The sequence below is a fragment of the Pongo pygmaeus genome, chromosome 5, assembly GCF_028885625.2.
Source record: "Pongo pygmaeus isolate AG05252 chromosome 5, NHGRI_mPonPyg2-v2.0_pri, whole genome shotgun sequence".
Taxonomy (NCBI): Eukaryota; Metazoa; Chordata; class Mammalia; order Primates; family Hominidae; genus Pongo; species Pongo pygmaeus.
In genome coordinates, this window is record NC_072378.2 from 122,244,193 (window position 1) to 122,259,709 (window position 15,517).

Below are 15,517 nucleotides of genomic sequence, written 5' to 3' on the forward strand. Positions count from 1 at the left end.
AGAACAGATAGTAAATTCTGGTTGTGTGAAGAGCAAGTGGAAAGTGAGACAAAGTATATAGACTACTTCATTAAGAAATTTATTGATGTGTGGGATGCAAAAATAAATAAGACATAGTTCCTGATTTCATGAACATAGCTCAAACTAAAATTATCTGACAATAAAGTCGTATCCCTCAGATCTCAACTTCCATTCTCTCTACCCTCCTGGGAGGTCAGCGAACAGAGCTGAAAGCCCCAACCCTCTAATCACGTGGTTGGTTCCCCTGGCACTGGGATATCCCCTTGCACTGAGATAAATATTTAGTATAAATCATATTTTTTAATCCTCCTAACTATCCTGCTATTATCACTAGTTTATATATGGAAAATAGATTCTTGGAAAAAAAAGTGACTTGTATAATGTTGAAAAACTAGTAAGTGGCAGAGCTGAATTTGAACCTATGCAGTCTGAATCTAGAGCCCAAACACTACTACTCTAAGCATTATTTCTTAAAATGTGCAGGTGTAAAGAATTGTAGTTTAGGTATAGAAATCACCCACAATATGCACACCCCCAAAAAAACAAAATAAAATAATGGCATGAAGGTAGTGGTAACCTCTCGATGAACTCACAGGACTTATATAGCTCATGTTGTACAAGAATTCAGTAAAAACATTCTCAATGTGAGCTATAAAAACACTCTAGGTCATACTCTGAAGCCAAATGGATTAAAATCAGCCAGTTTACAAAAAGCAGCCTCAGATGTGATGTAGCCCTATTAGGTTTCAGTAAATAAAGAGGTCAGAAAGAGATAGTTTCCATATGAGCAAAGAGGGTTTGTTTCCTAGATCATGCTGTTAATGCTTTTCTCGGGAGCCTACGGTTTTTCACAAATTTTGAAGGGAAAAAATGAATTAAATGCCAAATAACAACTCAGAAAGCTTAAGATTTATATCAAAAATTATCAGTTTACATATTAATTGCTAGAATACTTAATATTTGCCAACTACTGTGCTTTTCCTAAGGTTCTTGTGACCTATATAGTACAACTAGGTGCTAATTAGAATCATGCACCACATAATGATGTTTCAATCCACAATGGACCACATATACAATGATATCCCATAGATTATAATATTGTATTTTTACTGTACATTTTCTATGTTTAGATACACAAATACTTACCATTGTGTTACAGTTGCCTATGGTATTCAGTGCAGTAACATGCTGCACAGTTTTGTAGCCTAGGAGAAACAGGCTATACCCTATAGCCTAGGTGTGTACAGCCTAGGATATACCATCAAAGTTTGTGTAAGTACGCTCTATCATGTTCCTCAGGAACAAAATTACCTACCAATGAATTTCTCAGAAGATGTCTCAGTCACTAAGTGATGTATGACTATGTATGACTACATAGATTAGAAAACTAAGGTTTCATGTTAAGAGATGGTATTCAATCCCAACCTGACTGTGCTCATCCACTACTCTAGTTCTAACCTGTGAAGAACTTGGGACATTTCAGGAAGAGAGATACTTTAGATGGATTTAAAAGACAAGTAAACAAAGAAGAGCTAGAATAGTGACCAGGTGAGCAAAAAAGAGTTTGAATAATATGACTCATTCAGAGACTTTTTAAAAAGGTGTAAATGTGCTGATGTTCACTGAGCATGGCAGAGCTGCAGAAGATGAGACTGGAGAGAGGAGGGAGTCTGATTCTAAGGGCCTTTTGTGGTGTTGTGTGTAATCGGAATTTCAAAGCAGGTGAGAGGCATCATTAGATTTGCATTTTAGAAAAATTACTCAAAAAGCAAGAAAAGTTTCCCAGGGCACCAGAGAGGAAGGACATCAAAGTGCACATCCTGGGTTACAATAACCTTCTCCCCTCAAATTATCTGAAATGCATTCGAATCACATTTATACAACTAATTTTTAGATACTATTTTTTATCTTTTCCCTTGAAAAATTGTAAGCATCACAAATTGTTCTTCAAGATAGAGATAGGTCGGGCGTGGTGGCTCACGCCTGTAATCCCAGCACCTTGGGAGGCCAAGGCGGGTGGATCATGAGGTCAAGAGATCGAGACCATCCTGGCTAGCATGGTGAAACCATGTCTCTACCAAAAATACAAAAAATTAGCCGGGCGTGGTGGCGGGCGCCTGTAGTCCCAGCTGTTCAGGAGGCTGAGGTAGGAGAATGACGTGAACTCAGGAGGCGGAGTTTGCAGTGAGCCAAGCTCGCGCCACTGCACTCCAGCCTGAGTGACAGAGTGAGACTCCATCTCAAAAAAAAAAAAAAAAAAAAAGATAGAAATAATAACTGTGGATGTTCTTTGTCCGTTATTTCCTGCAGAGTACTACCTTGTCAGATTGTAACCTTTTTTCTCAAGGCTCTGCCTTTGGACATGACACAAAGATGTTATAATAGTGAAATTATATTGGGGCACGGGGAAGGGAAGCTATTAAGCTTATTTATCCTGATGCTACTCTACAATGTGGGGATTTGAGAAGGCAGAAAGTAAAGGCAGGAGACCAGTAAGGAGTTTACTGAAAAAATTCAGGTAAAAGTTAATACGTAAACAAAGGCAGTGGAAGTGGAAGTGGAGATTAAGGCTTGCCAAATGTGATGGGATGACAAAGGGAAAAGAAAGAATCTAATGTGGTTCTTAGGTTTCTTGTTTGGGTATCAAGGACAACAGAGTACAGGAGGAGAAACAGGTTTGCGAGAGTGAAAGTGAAACGGGAAGAATTCCCTTGTCCCCCTCGAAGGCATGGAATGGGGGTGTGGCTCCCTTCTTCAGTGCCTTGATGCTCAAACCTCTAGGGGAACATACAGACAGGCAGGCTGTGGGGCTCCGATCCCACGGCAGTGTCTAGGGGTGAATGTTTACAGCTCCTGAAGTTTTAGTGGGCATGTATTACAGGGTGCTCTTTTATTTTGTCATCTATAGGTGGCTTGTGTTAACCAGCTCAATTAGTCCCTCTACCTTGTCACAAGGACAGAGAACTTTCTGTATCCTGGGTTCTTGCCTTGATTTACTGGAAGAATCGGGTCACATGTGGGCTTGGAGAATGAGTGCAAAGTTTTATTGAGTGGAAGTAGCTCTCCGCTGATGGGGAGCCAGAAGGGAAATGGTTTCCTGTGGAGTTGCCCTGGCTCTCCTCCGACTGCTTGGGCCAAACTCCGCCTTGTCCTTCAGGTCGGTGGCCTGCTGGTGTGCTGGCATCTGTTGGAGTGCTCTTCTGCCAGCGTACTCCCTTGACGTCCTCTCGCCATCCACCGCTCGTGTCTTCTTCGCTGATGTGCTCCTCTCCAAGTCTGGTCGCCTGTGTGTCTGCCCACTAGGGTATCTGGTTTTTGTTGTTGTTGTTGTTGTTGTTTTGAGATGGAGTCTCGCTCTGTCGCCCAGGCTGGAGTGAAGTGGCGCGATCTCGGCTCACTGTAAGCTCCGCCTCCCGGGTTCACGGCATTCTCCTGCCTCAGCCTCCCCAGCAGCTGGGACTACAGGCGCCCGCCACCATGCCCGGCTAATTTTTTTGTATTTTTAGTAGAGACGGGGTTTAACCGTGTTAGCCAGGATGGTCTGGATCTCCTGACCTCGTGATCTGCCAGCATCGGCCTCCCAAAGTGCTGGGATTACAGGCTTGAGCCACCACGCCCGGCCGGGCATCTGGTTTTTATAAGCCCACAGTGGGGTCGTGACAGGCCAAGGTGGTCTTAGAAAATGCAGCAATTGGGCAGGAATGCAGGAGTGCCTGTCCTCTCTTAGGTCCGTGGGGGTGGGGCCCTAGCCAGGGACCTGCCTTTATCTAGCACTTCCCTTCCCCACTTCCGTATCATTTAAAGGGACCATGCTGTTCCCCTTTAGCACTCCCATATCAAAACCATTGGAGGAGCAATGAGAAATAATCTTTGTAAAGTTTAGCTTCGTGCATCTATAGTACAGCCAAATGGAATTGTTTATAGAAAATTAGATGCACGGTTTTGGAATTTAGGGAAATAAGATACGGATGAAAATAAATGTATGTGGGTTTAATTGATCATCAAATAATTAAGAAAGGGGGTCATTTGGAAAGAATATATATTAGGAAATTTAAAAATAAGCCTGATGTTAGAATCCTAAGCACCATGTATAGGATAAGCTACTAAAGAGAAAACCAAGGAAGAACATCAGAGAAGTGGAATCTAGAGATAAAACTGACATCAGAGAAAATGGGGTGATACACTTTAAGAAACAAGGCGTGGTTAGAAAGACCACTAGTGAGAAAAAGAGAAAAAAAAGTCTTTGATGGACAACAAGGTCAACTGTCAATGAAAAATTCATGTTGTGCTTATATTTATTAAGCTTCCCAAAGTAGTAGATATAATTCCAAACTTTCCTAATCTTTCCAAAGAACAGAAATAAGTGTACCAATTAAGAATATGAGATTATCACATTAATATTAAGTACAAGAATAATAAGAAAAAAGACTGTGTGTGTTTGTGTGTGTGTGTGTATGTATGTGTGCATGTGACACAAAGAGAATATTATGCTAAGGAAACATTAAACAAATGTGCATGATAATTTGCTAGCTGCATGAACAAATCAGTTTAGCTCTTAACCTTACACTCTATGTCAATATTAACTCTAGATGATTTGAAACATTAAAAGTTTTTAAAGGATAGAAATTAGAAAAAAGTATGTGGGTGAACATTTGACTAATTTTAAGATGAGGGACTTTCTAAGGTTAAAATCAGCGAAAGAAAAAAAGAAAGCAATTTGCATGTAAATAATTTTATAACATATGCATATCAAAAATCTAACAAATATTGAAAAATTAGAAAAATGTTTCCAACAAATACTACAGACCATGTACTATTTGCACTGGCAGAATCTGTCTAATGTAACAATTTTGGAAGTGTAGAGTCTACTGAAGCCTTGTAACTTTCAGGGGATGGCTTGGACAGTAAACTGTGGTTAGTTTTAATCAATTTCAGCTTTTAGCAGTAGCAGTAGCACCAGCAGCAATGCATCTTCTACCTCCCAGCCCAGTGGCCAGCATCCACACATGTGTTCCCAAGGCACTTGCACATAATTTGTGAGAGCTAGGGTTAAAAATAAGGACCTTGTCTTCCAAATATCAGGAATCTGATTGCTGCTTCTGATCATGGAAGTGCACACACAGAGGCAGGCAGCCATTGTTGTACCCCTCTCACTAGGGCTGAAGCAACTTCTAGTGGATTTAAAGGACCAATGCTTTTTTTTTCTGTAATCCAAGAATCCCATACCAAGCAAAACTGTCCTTCAAAAGTGAGAGAGATATTAAGACATACCCATATGAATCAAAACTCAGAGGATTTACTACTAGACCTGCCCTACAAAAATGCTAAAGGAAGTCTTGCAGGTTGAAATGACAGTATACTAGACAATAAATCTAAGCCATACGAAAACTAAAGATCCCAGTAGAGATAAACACATGGGTAATCATGACAGTTAGTATTATTATAACAATGGTTTGTAATTTTACTCTTGACTGTTTTTCTATATCATTTAAGAGACTAATCAATTTTAAAGAAACAAATAGCCTAAAGCTTATTATGGGCTAATTGTTTCTAAGTATTATTATAACTTAGATTTGTAAATCCATGTTTTATTTTCTACATAATTTAAGAAACTAATGTGTTAACAAAAACTAATTGTTAGTTTATGTTTTTCAAAACAACATATAAAGATGTAATTTTGTAACATCAATAACTGGAAGGGGTGGGAATAGGACTGTGAAGGAGCAGAGTTTTTATATGTTATTGAAGTTAAGCTGGTATAAATTAAAGTTATAACTTTAGGATATTAAATGTAATCCTGAGGTAACCACAAATAAAATAGTTATAGAATATACACAAAAGAAAATAAGAAGGGAACTAAAATGTTTCATGACAAGAAAATAACTAATTGCAGAGGACAATAGTAATGCAGGAAATAAGAAATAAAAAAGCTATAATGCATGTAGCAAACAAATAGCACAATGGCAGAAGTAAGTCCCTCCTTACCAGTAATTACTTTAAATGTAAATAGATTAAACTTTTCAGTCAAAAGACAGAACTTGGCAGAATGGATAAATAAACATGATCCAACTATATGCTGTATATAAGAATCACTTTGATCCAAAGACACAAGTAAGTTGAAAGTGAAAGCATTAAAAGAGATATTTTATGCAAATAGTAACCAAAAAGGGGCAGAGCAGCTATACTAATATCACAAAAAATAAATTCTAAATTTAAAAAGTTATTAAAAAAACAAAGAAGGACATTATACAATAATAAAAGGATCAATATGGCAAGAAGATATATCAATTATAATCATTTATATGCCTAATAACAGACCATCAAAATATATGAAGTAAAAACTGACAGAATTGGAGGGAGAAAGAGATAATTCTACAATAATAGCTGGAAGTTCTACCTATTGAGAGTACCAATACCTACTCTCTGTAATGGATTGAACAACCAAACTGAAGATAAGCAAGCAAAGATTGTACAACGCAATAAACCAACTAGATCTAACAGATATAACAGGACATTGTATCCAATTTCTTGAGAAGAAATTCACATTTTTCTCAAGTACGCATGGGAGATTTTCTAGGGTAAACTACATGTCAAATCACAAATTAAGTCTTTCAATAGATTTAAAAAATAGATGTTAGCCAAAGTGTTTTCTGCAATTACAATGGAATGAAGTTAGAGATGAATAATAGAAAACTGAAAAATTCACAAACGTGGAAATTAAACAACACAACTTTAATAACAAATGGATCAAAGAAGGAAGGACAATGGAAATGAGAAACTACTTGGAGATAAATGAAAACAAAAACACATCATACCAAAACTTATGAGATGCAGCAAAAGTAGTACTAAAAGGGAAACTTACAGGTGTAAACACATTTTTTAAAAATATATTTCAAACCAACAACCTAACTTTACAACTTAAATAACTGAAAAAAGAAGTACAAACTAAACTCAAGCTACCAGAGTGAAGGAAACAATAAAGGTTGCAGCAGAAACAAATGAAATACAGAAAAGAAAAACAATAGAGAAAATAATAGAAATACAAACTAAAACAATAGAAAAACATAATAGAGAAACAATAGAGAAAATCAATGGAACCAATGCAATTGGTTCTTCAAAAAGAGAAATTTGGCAAAACTTTAGCTGGATTAAGAAAAAAAGAGAAAACTCGAATTAGTAAAATCATAAATGAAAGTGGAGATATTACTACTGATTTTACAGAAATAAAAAGATTTGTATTAGAGTTGTATTAGTTCATTCTTGCATTGCTATAAAGAAATAGCTGAGACTGGGTAATTTATTTTAAAAAGAGGTTTAATTAGCTCATGGTTATGCAGGCTGTACAGAAAGCATGGAGGCAACTGCTTCTGGTGAGGCGTCAGAAAACTTACAATCTTGGTGGAAAGTGAAGGGAGGTGCCAGCACTTTACATGGCCAGAGCAGGAGGAAGAGGTGGGGGCAGGTGTAATGCCCTTATAAATGACCAAATCTCATGAGAATTCACACGCTATCATGAGAACAGCACAAAGAAGATGGTGCTAAACCATTCATGAAGGACCACTCTCATGATCCAAACACCTCCCACCATGCCTCACGTCCAACATTGAGGATTACAATTTGACATGAGATTTCATGAGGTCATAGAACCAAACCATAACCAGAGTACGATGAATAATTGTATGCCAACAAACTGGGTAACCTAGATGAAATGGACAAATGCTTAGAAATACAAAACCAAGTCTGAAATACAAATAAATAGAAAATCTAAAGAGACCTATAAAAAGAAAGGATATTGAATTAGTGATCAAAAGTCTCCCAACAAAGAAAAGCTCTGTACCTTATGGCTTCATTGGCTAATTCTACCCAAAATTTAAAGAGCTAACATCAACTCTTCCCAAACTTCTTAAAAAAACCAAAGAGGAGAAAACACTTCCTAACTGTTTCTATGATATCAGCATTGCCCTGATACAAAAGCAAGACAAAAATGACAAGAAAAGAAAACTACAGACCAATAACCCTTTTGAATATTAATGCAAAAATCCTTAACAACACACTAGCAAACAAAATTCAGCAGCATGTTATAAAGATTATACACCATGAGCAAGTAGAATTTATTCTGGAATGCAAGGATGGTTCTACATACAAAATTCAATCAATGTAACAAACCACATTGACAGAATTCTGAAAAAAAAATCACATGATCATCTCAATTGATGTGGAAAAAGCATTTGAAAAATTCAAACTTTCATAATAAAAGCATTCAAAAAATGAGGAGTAAAAGGTGCTGTGGCCTAAATTGTGTTCCCCCAAAATTCATATGTTGAACCCTAATCCCCAATATGATAGCATTTGGAGATGGGGCCTTTGGGAGATAATTAGGTTCAGATGATATCATGAAGATGAGGCCTTCATGATTAGATTAGTGCCTTTATAAGAGGCACCAAAGAGCTTGCTTTTTCTCTCTACTATGTGAGAACACAGTAAAATGGCAATACCTGCAAGCTAAGAAGAGAGTCCTCACCAGAACCTGACCATACCGGCCCTCTGATATCAGACTTCTAGTCTCCAGAACTGTGAGAAAATAAATTTCTGTTTGTTAAGCTACATAGTTTATGACTTTTTGTTAAGGCAGGCAGAGTAACCTAATACAGAGAGAAACTACATCAACATAATAAAAGCCATATATGAAAAACCCACTGCAGGCATCATACTCAATGGTGAAAGACTGAAAGCTTTTTCTCTAACACCAGGATAAAACAAGGATGCCTACTTTCATCCCTTTTCTTCAACATAGTACTGAAAGTCCTAGCCAGAGCAATTAGTTAAGAAAAAGAAATGAAAGCCATTCCCATTGGAAAGAAGAAGTAAAATGATCTCTGTTCATAGGTGATATAATCTAACGTGTAGAAAACTGTAAAGGTTCTACAAAGCATGTCACAGCAAACAGTGTGACCTCAATTTTGTGATACTGAAAAAGGTGGTTTGGAACTGAAAACCCTTGGAAGGACATACACCAAAATATTAATATTTATTCTCCATGTTTTTCCAGGTTTGATAAATTCTCTACAATGATCAAGTATTGCTTTTATAATTAGAAATTATGTATAAAAGTGTAAAAGGCCTATACAAGTTAAAGAAAGATGTGAATTAGTAATAAACAAAAATACTAACCAACATACATGTATTTGGCCATTCTTGCATTGCTATTAAAAAATGCCTGAGACTGGATAATTTCTAAAGAAAATAAATTTAATTGGTTCACTGTTCTACAGGCTGTACAGGAAGCATACCAGCATCTTCTCAGCTTCTGGGGAGGCCTCATGAAACTTCCAATCATGGCAGAAGGCAAAGCGGGAGCAGGTGTCTCACATGGAAGAGCAGGAGCAAGAGAGAGAGTGAGGGAGGAGGTGCCACACACACTTTTAAATAACCAAGTCTCACAAGAACTTACTATCACAAAGACAGGACGAAGCCATTGAAGGATCTGCCCCCACGATCCAAACACCTCCCATGAGGCCCCACCTCCAGCACCAGGGATTACAATTCAACATGAATTTTGTGTGGGATCAAATATCCAAATTATATCAATATATAAAAGAGAAATATCAATGGCTAATAAGCGTATGAAAAAATCTAACCCCACTGATAGTTAAATAAATGCAAATTAAAACCATTACAAATTATTAAACCGAGGGAAATAAAATGCTCGTTGCCAGCAGGGTATCCTCATCTCCTGATCTAGTGAGAATTAATTGTTACAGGCTTCTGGACAATTGTTCCTGTGACTCCAATTCAAGCTACTTTAACAAGAAAAGAAAGATTTGGGGGAGTCTACTTGAATCCAAGGGAAAGTTAAAGAATCTGGCCACAAAGAACAAGGATATAGTAGGGCTTCAGGCATCACTGAAATTGGGAACTTTACAGCAATCAGGACATTACCAGTGTTACCATAAGTAAACTATCTCTCCCTTCATTGCACACTGACTTTCTCTGCATGTTGAAATGGGGCCTTTGCTGGGTATGGTGGCTTACACCTGTAATCCTAGCTCTTTGGAGACCAAGGTGGAAGGATTGCTTGAGGCCAGGAGTTCAAGTTCATCACTATATTACAAAAAAAAAAGAAGTGGGGCCTCTGATAGCTTTAGTGCTTTACATTTTCTAGCTTCAGCTACCGGTAAGATTCTGACCTGCCTCTTTCTTAGCCCCTGGTACATAAATGCTGGGGAAGAGCCTCCAGACCTATATTGGGTGTTTTATTGGCCCTAGAAAATAAAATGTGACTGCAGGAGCAAAGTTAAATAAACACATTGAAGGTGCCATCCCCATCAAGCTACCAATGACTTTCTTCACAGAATTGGAAAAAACTACTTTAAAGTTCATATGGAACCAAAAAAGAGCCCGCATCGCCAAGTCAATCCTAAGCCAAAAGAACAAAGCTGGAGGCATCACACTACCTGACTTCAAACTATACTACAAGGCTACAGTAACCAAAACAGCATGGTACTGGTACCAAAACAGAGATATAGATCAATGGAACAGAATAGAGCCATCAGAAATAATGCCACATATCTACAACTATCTGATCTTGACAAACCTGACAAAAACAAGAAATGGGGAAAGGATTCCCTATTTAATAAATGGTGCTGGGAAAACTGGCTAGCCATATGTAGAAAGCTGAAACTGGATCCCTTCCTTACACCTTATACAAAAGTCAATTCAAGATGGATTAAAGACTTAAATGTTAGACCTAAAACCATAAAAACCCTAGAAGAAAATCTAGGCATTACCATTCAGGACATAGGCATGGGCAAGGACTTCATGTCTAAAACACCAAAAGCAATGGCAACAAAAGCCAAAATTGACAAATGGGATCTAATTAAACTCAAGAGCTTCTGCACAGCAAAAGAAACTACCATCAGAGTGAACAGGCAACCTACAAAATGGGAGAAAATTTTCACAACCTACTCATCTGACAAAGGGCTAATATCCAGAATCTACAATGAACTCCAACAAATTTACAAGAAAAAAAAAACAACCCCATCAAAAAGTGGGCGAAGGACATGAACAGACACTTCTCAAAAGAAGACATTTATGCAGCCAAAAAACACAAGAAAAAATGCTCACCATCACTGGCCATCAGAGAAATGCAAATCAAAACCACAATGAGATATCATCTCACACCAGTTAGAATGGCAATCATTAAAAAGTGAGGAAACAACAGGTGCTAGAGAGGATGTGGAGAAATAGGAACACTTTTACACTGTTGGTGGGACTGTAAACTAGTTCAACCCTTGTGGAAGTCAGTGTGGCGATTCCTCAGGGATCTAGAACTAGAAATTCCATTTGACCCAGCCATCCCATTACTGGGTATATACCCAAAGGACTATAAATCATGCTGCTATAAAGACACATGCACACGTATGTTTATTGCGGCATTATTCACAATAGCAAAGACTTGGAACCAACCCAAATGTCCAACAATGATAGACTGGATTAAGAAAATGTGGCACATATACACCATGGAACACTATGCAGCCATAAAAAATGATGAGTTCATGTCCTTTGTAGGGACATGGATGAAATTGGAAATCATCATTCTCAGTATACTATCGCAAGAACAAAAAACCAAACACCACATATTCTCACTCATAGATGGGAATTGAACAATGAGAACACATGGACACAGGAAGGGGAACATCACACTTCGGGGACGGTTGTGGGGTGGGGGGAGGGGGGAGGGATAGCATTGGGAGATATACCTAATGCTAGATGACGAGTTAGTGGGTGCAGTGCACCAGCGTGGCACATGTATACATATGTAACTTACCTGCACATTGCACACATGTACCATAAAACCTAAAGTATAATAATAATAATAATAATAATAAAATAATAAAAAAATAAAATAAATGTATGGTGATGATAAATAAAAAAAAAAAAATTACATAGAAAAGGGAGAAGCAACACTGCCAGAATAAACAGGGTGGTGCTGCATAGTCCAGGCAGTAAGTGTCTACCACATAAAATAAGACCTTTTACATTTGGAACCTTGGACACAAGTCTTATACTCCATCTTAAAGAGAGATAAACAGGAACACTGATACATTGATGCACAGATATTTATTATAAGAGGAATCAGTCAGTTTGTATACATACACACACATATTATAGCACAGCCACCTTTCAAGAGGGGCCTGAACTTCAGCATTTTTCACTCTTCCCACTGTCAATGGAGAAGGGTGTGACCAAGAGTGAGCAAAGCCTGCCCATGAATATTCTCTGGCCTCTGCCCTTCACATGTGGGCCCACACAACTAGATAAGCAAGGCTGCAAAGTTGTGGACCTTCAGCGATTTAAGCGTCTCTAGGGATAATTGAACATTTGTTTTTCTCCAAAGGCAATCTCTTAGAAAACAGTAGAATGATGGAGTAACACCATGCCTGGAGGCTGTGGTAACCAAAATTCATCATTTTTACGTATTCCTTAAAGAATATGCTGAGAAAACCATAGTCAAAATAGGGCCATTAAAAAGATTTCTATGTCAAAATCCTATAAACTAACAAAAAATAACAGCCTAGGAAAGTATTTCTGAGAAACATTACTGACTAAAAGTTCTGTAACACAAATAGATAGGTATGTATGAATTTATAAATACAAATATTTAGGTATAAAGCCATTGATCACATGCAGCCATAATAAATTAAAAGATATAAAGGAGGTTACAGCATGTATGCCTGGACAGACAGAGAGAGAGATATAGAGCTGTAAGTAGAGCTGGAGAAAGGCACTTAAAACTTAAAAAAAAAACAAAAAACAAAAAACTTATGGGCAGGGAATGGTGGCTCATGCCTGTATTCCCAGCACTTTGGGAGGCCGAGGTGGGCAGATCACCTGAGGTCAGGAGTTTGAGAGCAGCCTGGCCAACAGGGTGAAACCCCATCTCTACTAAAAATAAAAAATCAGGTATGGTGGCAGGCACCTGTAATCCCAGCTACTCGGGAGGCTGAGGCAGGAGAATTGCTTGAACCCAGGAGGCAGAGGTTGCAGTGAGCTGAGATCGCACCATTGCACTCGAGCCTGGGTAACAAAGCGAGACTCTGTCACCAAAAAAAAAAAAAAAAACCTTTGTACAAAATTCTTACCATCTTTCTGGAAAAATTAGATTTCTGTGTACCAAATGGTTGGTACTGAAATTTTGTTTCAATACATTACAATGACTACACACAGAAAGACTCTATTCTTAATCCCCTTCAATGTGCCAGATACTGCTCTAAAGGCTCTACATATATGAGCTCATTTAATCATCATTATTAGTCTGTAGGGTAGGCCATGTTTTTATTTCATTTGCAGATAGGCTTAGTAACTTGATCAAGATCCTCAGCTGGTACCTGGCAGAGCCAGAACTGGAATCCACAAAGTCTGGTTCCAGCATCTGGACCTTAGCCACTCTACTGTGTTGACTCCCTTATGATAATTTCATAACACAGCCTACTATTTTGTTTTAGTAAAATTATAAATCCACTATGTCATTGTACAACATGGGAATACATTTTAAAACAACTTATTGAACACTTTTTATTTTGTGTTTTCTGTGAGAAGCAAAGCAGTGGTACTTTACCACAGGGAAAGTGTGTGCTTAAAGCCTGCCTGCTCTGACAATATTATTCAAAAGGGATTATATTATTTATAAATATAATTTCCATATCATATCCATAAAGAATGTAAAAAAGAGGCAAGGCACAGTGGCTCATGCCTGTAATCCCAGCACTTTGGGAGGCCGAGGCAGGTGGATCACGAAGTCAGGAGGTCGAGACCATCCTGGCTAACATGGTGAAACTCCGTCTCTACTAAAAATACAAAAAATAAAATTAGCCAGGCGTGGTGGTGGGGGTCTGTAGTCCCAGCTACTCGAAAGGCTGAGGTGGGAGAATGGCGTGAACCTGGGAGGTGGAGCTTGCAGTGAGCCGAGATCATGCCACTGCACTCCAGCCTGGGCGACAGAGTGAGACTCCGTCTCCAAAAAATAAAATAAAATAAAAGTAAAAAAGCACAAATTCTTATTTTGAAAAATATTTCACTTCTCTAACTTTCTAAATCATGCTTCATGTGAAGATAAACCATTGTATTTCAGGGTTGCTTCAAAACATATCTTTGAGGCCGGGCACGGTGGCTCATGCCTGTAATCCCAGCACTTTGGGAGGCCGAGGCAGGTGGATCACGAGGTCAGGAGATCGAGACCATCCTGGCTAACACAGTGAAACCCAGTCTCTACTGAAAAAAAAAAATACAAAAAATTAGCCGCACGTGGCGGTGGGCGCCTGTAGTCCCAGCTACTCGGGAGGCTGAGGCAGCAGAATGGCGTGAACCCAGGAGGTGGAGCTTGCGGTAAGCCAAGATCGCGCCACTGCACTCCAGCCTGGGTGACAAAGTGAGACTCCATCTCAAAAAACAAAACAAAACAAACAAAAAAAAAACCCATCTTTGAAAGCAGTGAAAATAAAGCATTCCATTTTATATTTAGATTGTCTATTTCATGACCATTTTAACATGGCATGGGTTAAAATAAAAGTATTTCTCTAATCTATACAGCATAATTAGCAGAAGGTTAAAATCTTGAGATCTGAAATTTTTGTTATTTGCATGCTGTATTAGTCTGTTTTCACGATGCTGTGAAGAACTACATGAGACTGAGTACTTTATGAAGAAAAGAGGTTTAATGGATTCGCAGTTCTATAGGCTTAACAAGAAGCATGACTGGAAGGCCTCAGGAAACTTACAATCATGGCCAAAGGCAAAGGGTAATCATGCACCTTCTTTGCATGGTGGCAGGAGAGAGAAAAAGCGATAGAAAGTGCCACACCCTTTTAAAACCATCAGATCTTGTGAGAATTCATTCACTATCAGAACAGCAAGGGGGGAGTCCGCCCCATTATTCAGTCACCTCACACCAGGCCCTTCCTGCAACACAAGGGGATTACTATTTGACATGAGATTTGGGTGAGGACACAGAACCAAACCATATCCGTGCTTAATGGGGGGCTAAGAAAACATAGAGGGTATAGGCTGGGAGAAGGAGAAGGTGCTGAGGTGGTTCAAGTAAGGGCCTCGGTTAAGAGGGGGAGGAAAATGATTCTGTTCTCTAGTCTTGGTTGAAAACCACTGTGAGCCTCTGTTCCTGGGCTATGTGGTTTAAATGATCATTGTATAATTAAATTCAAGTGCATATATTGACTTATCATTCCTATTTGAGATATTGAAATCAGATAACTATTTATATAATATTAACATATATTAAAAATAATTAAGCATATTATATAGTAGGTTCTTTATGACATTGTTCCCTAAATATTCTACACCTAGCCTACTTTGTGAAATTTCTGCACCAAAATGTAATCCCTTATTTTCCCTCATATTTTAGTCACTGGGGCATTCTTTCTTACTTATCTCCAGGTGGCCGAGGCTTCCTCGCACTATGGTGTCTTTGTTGTAAAAGTAA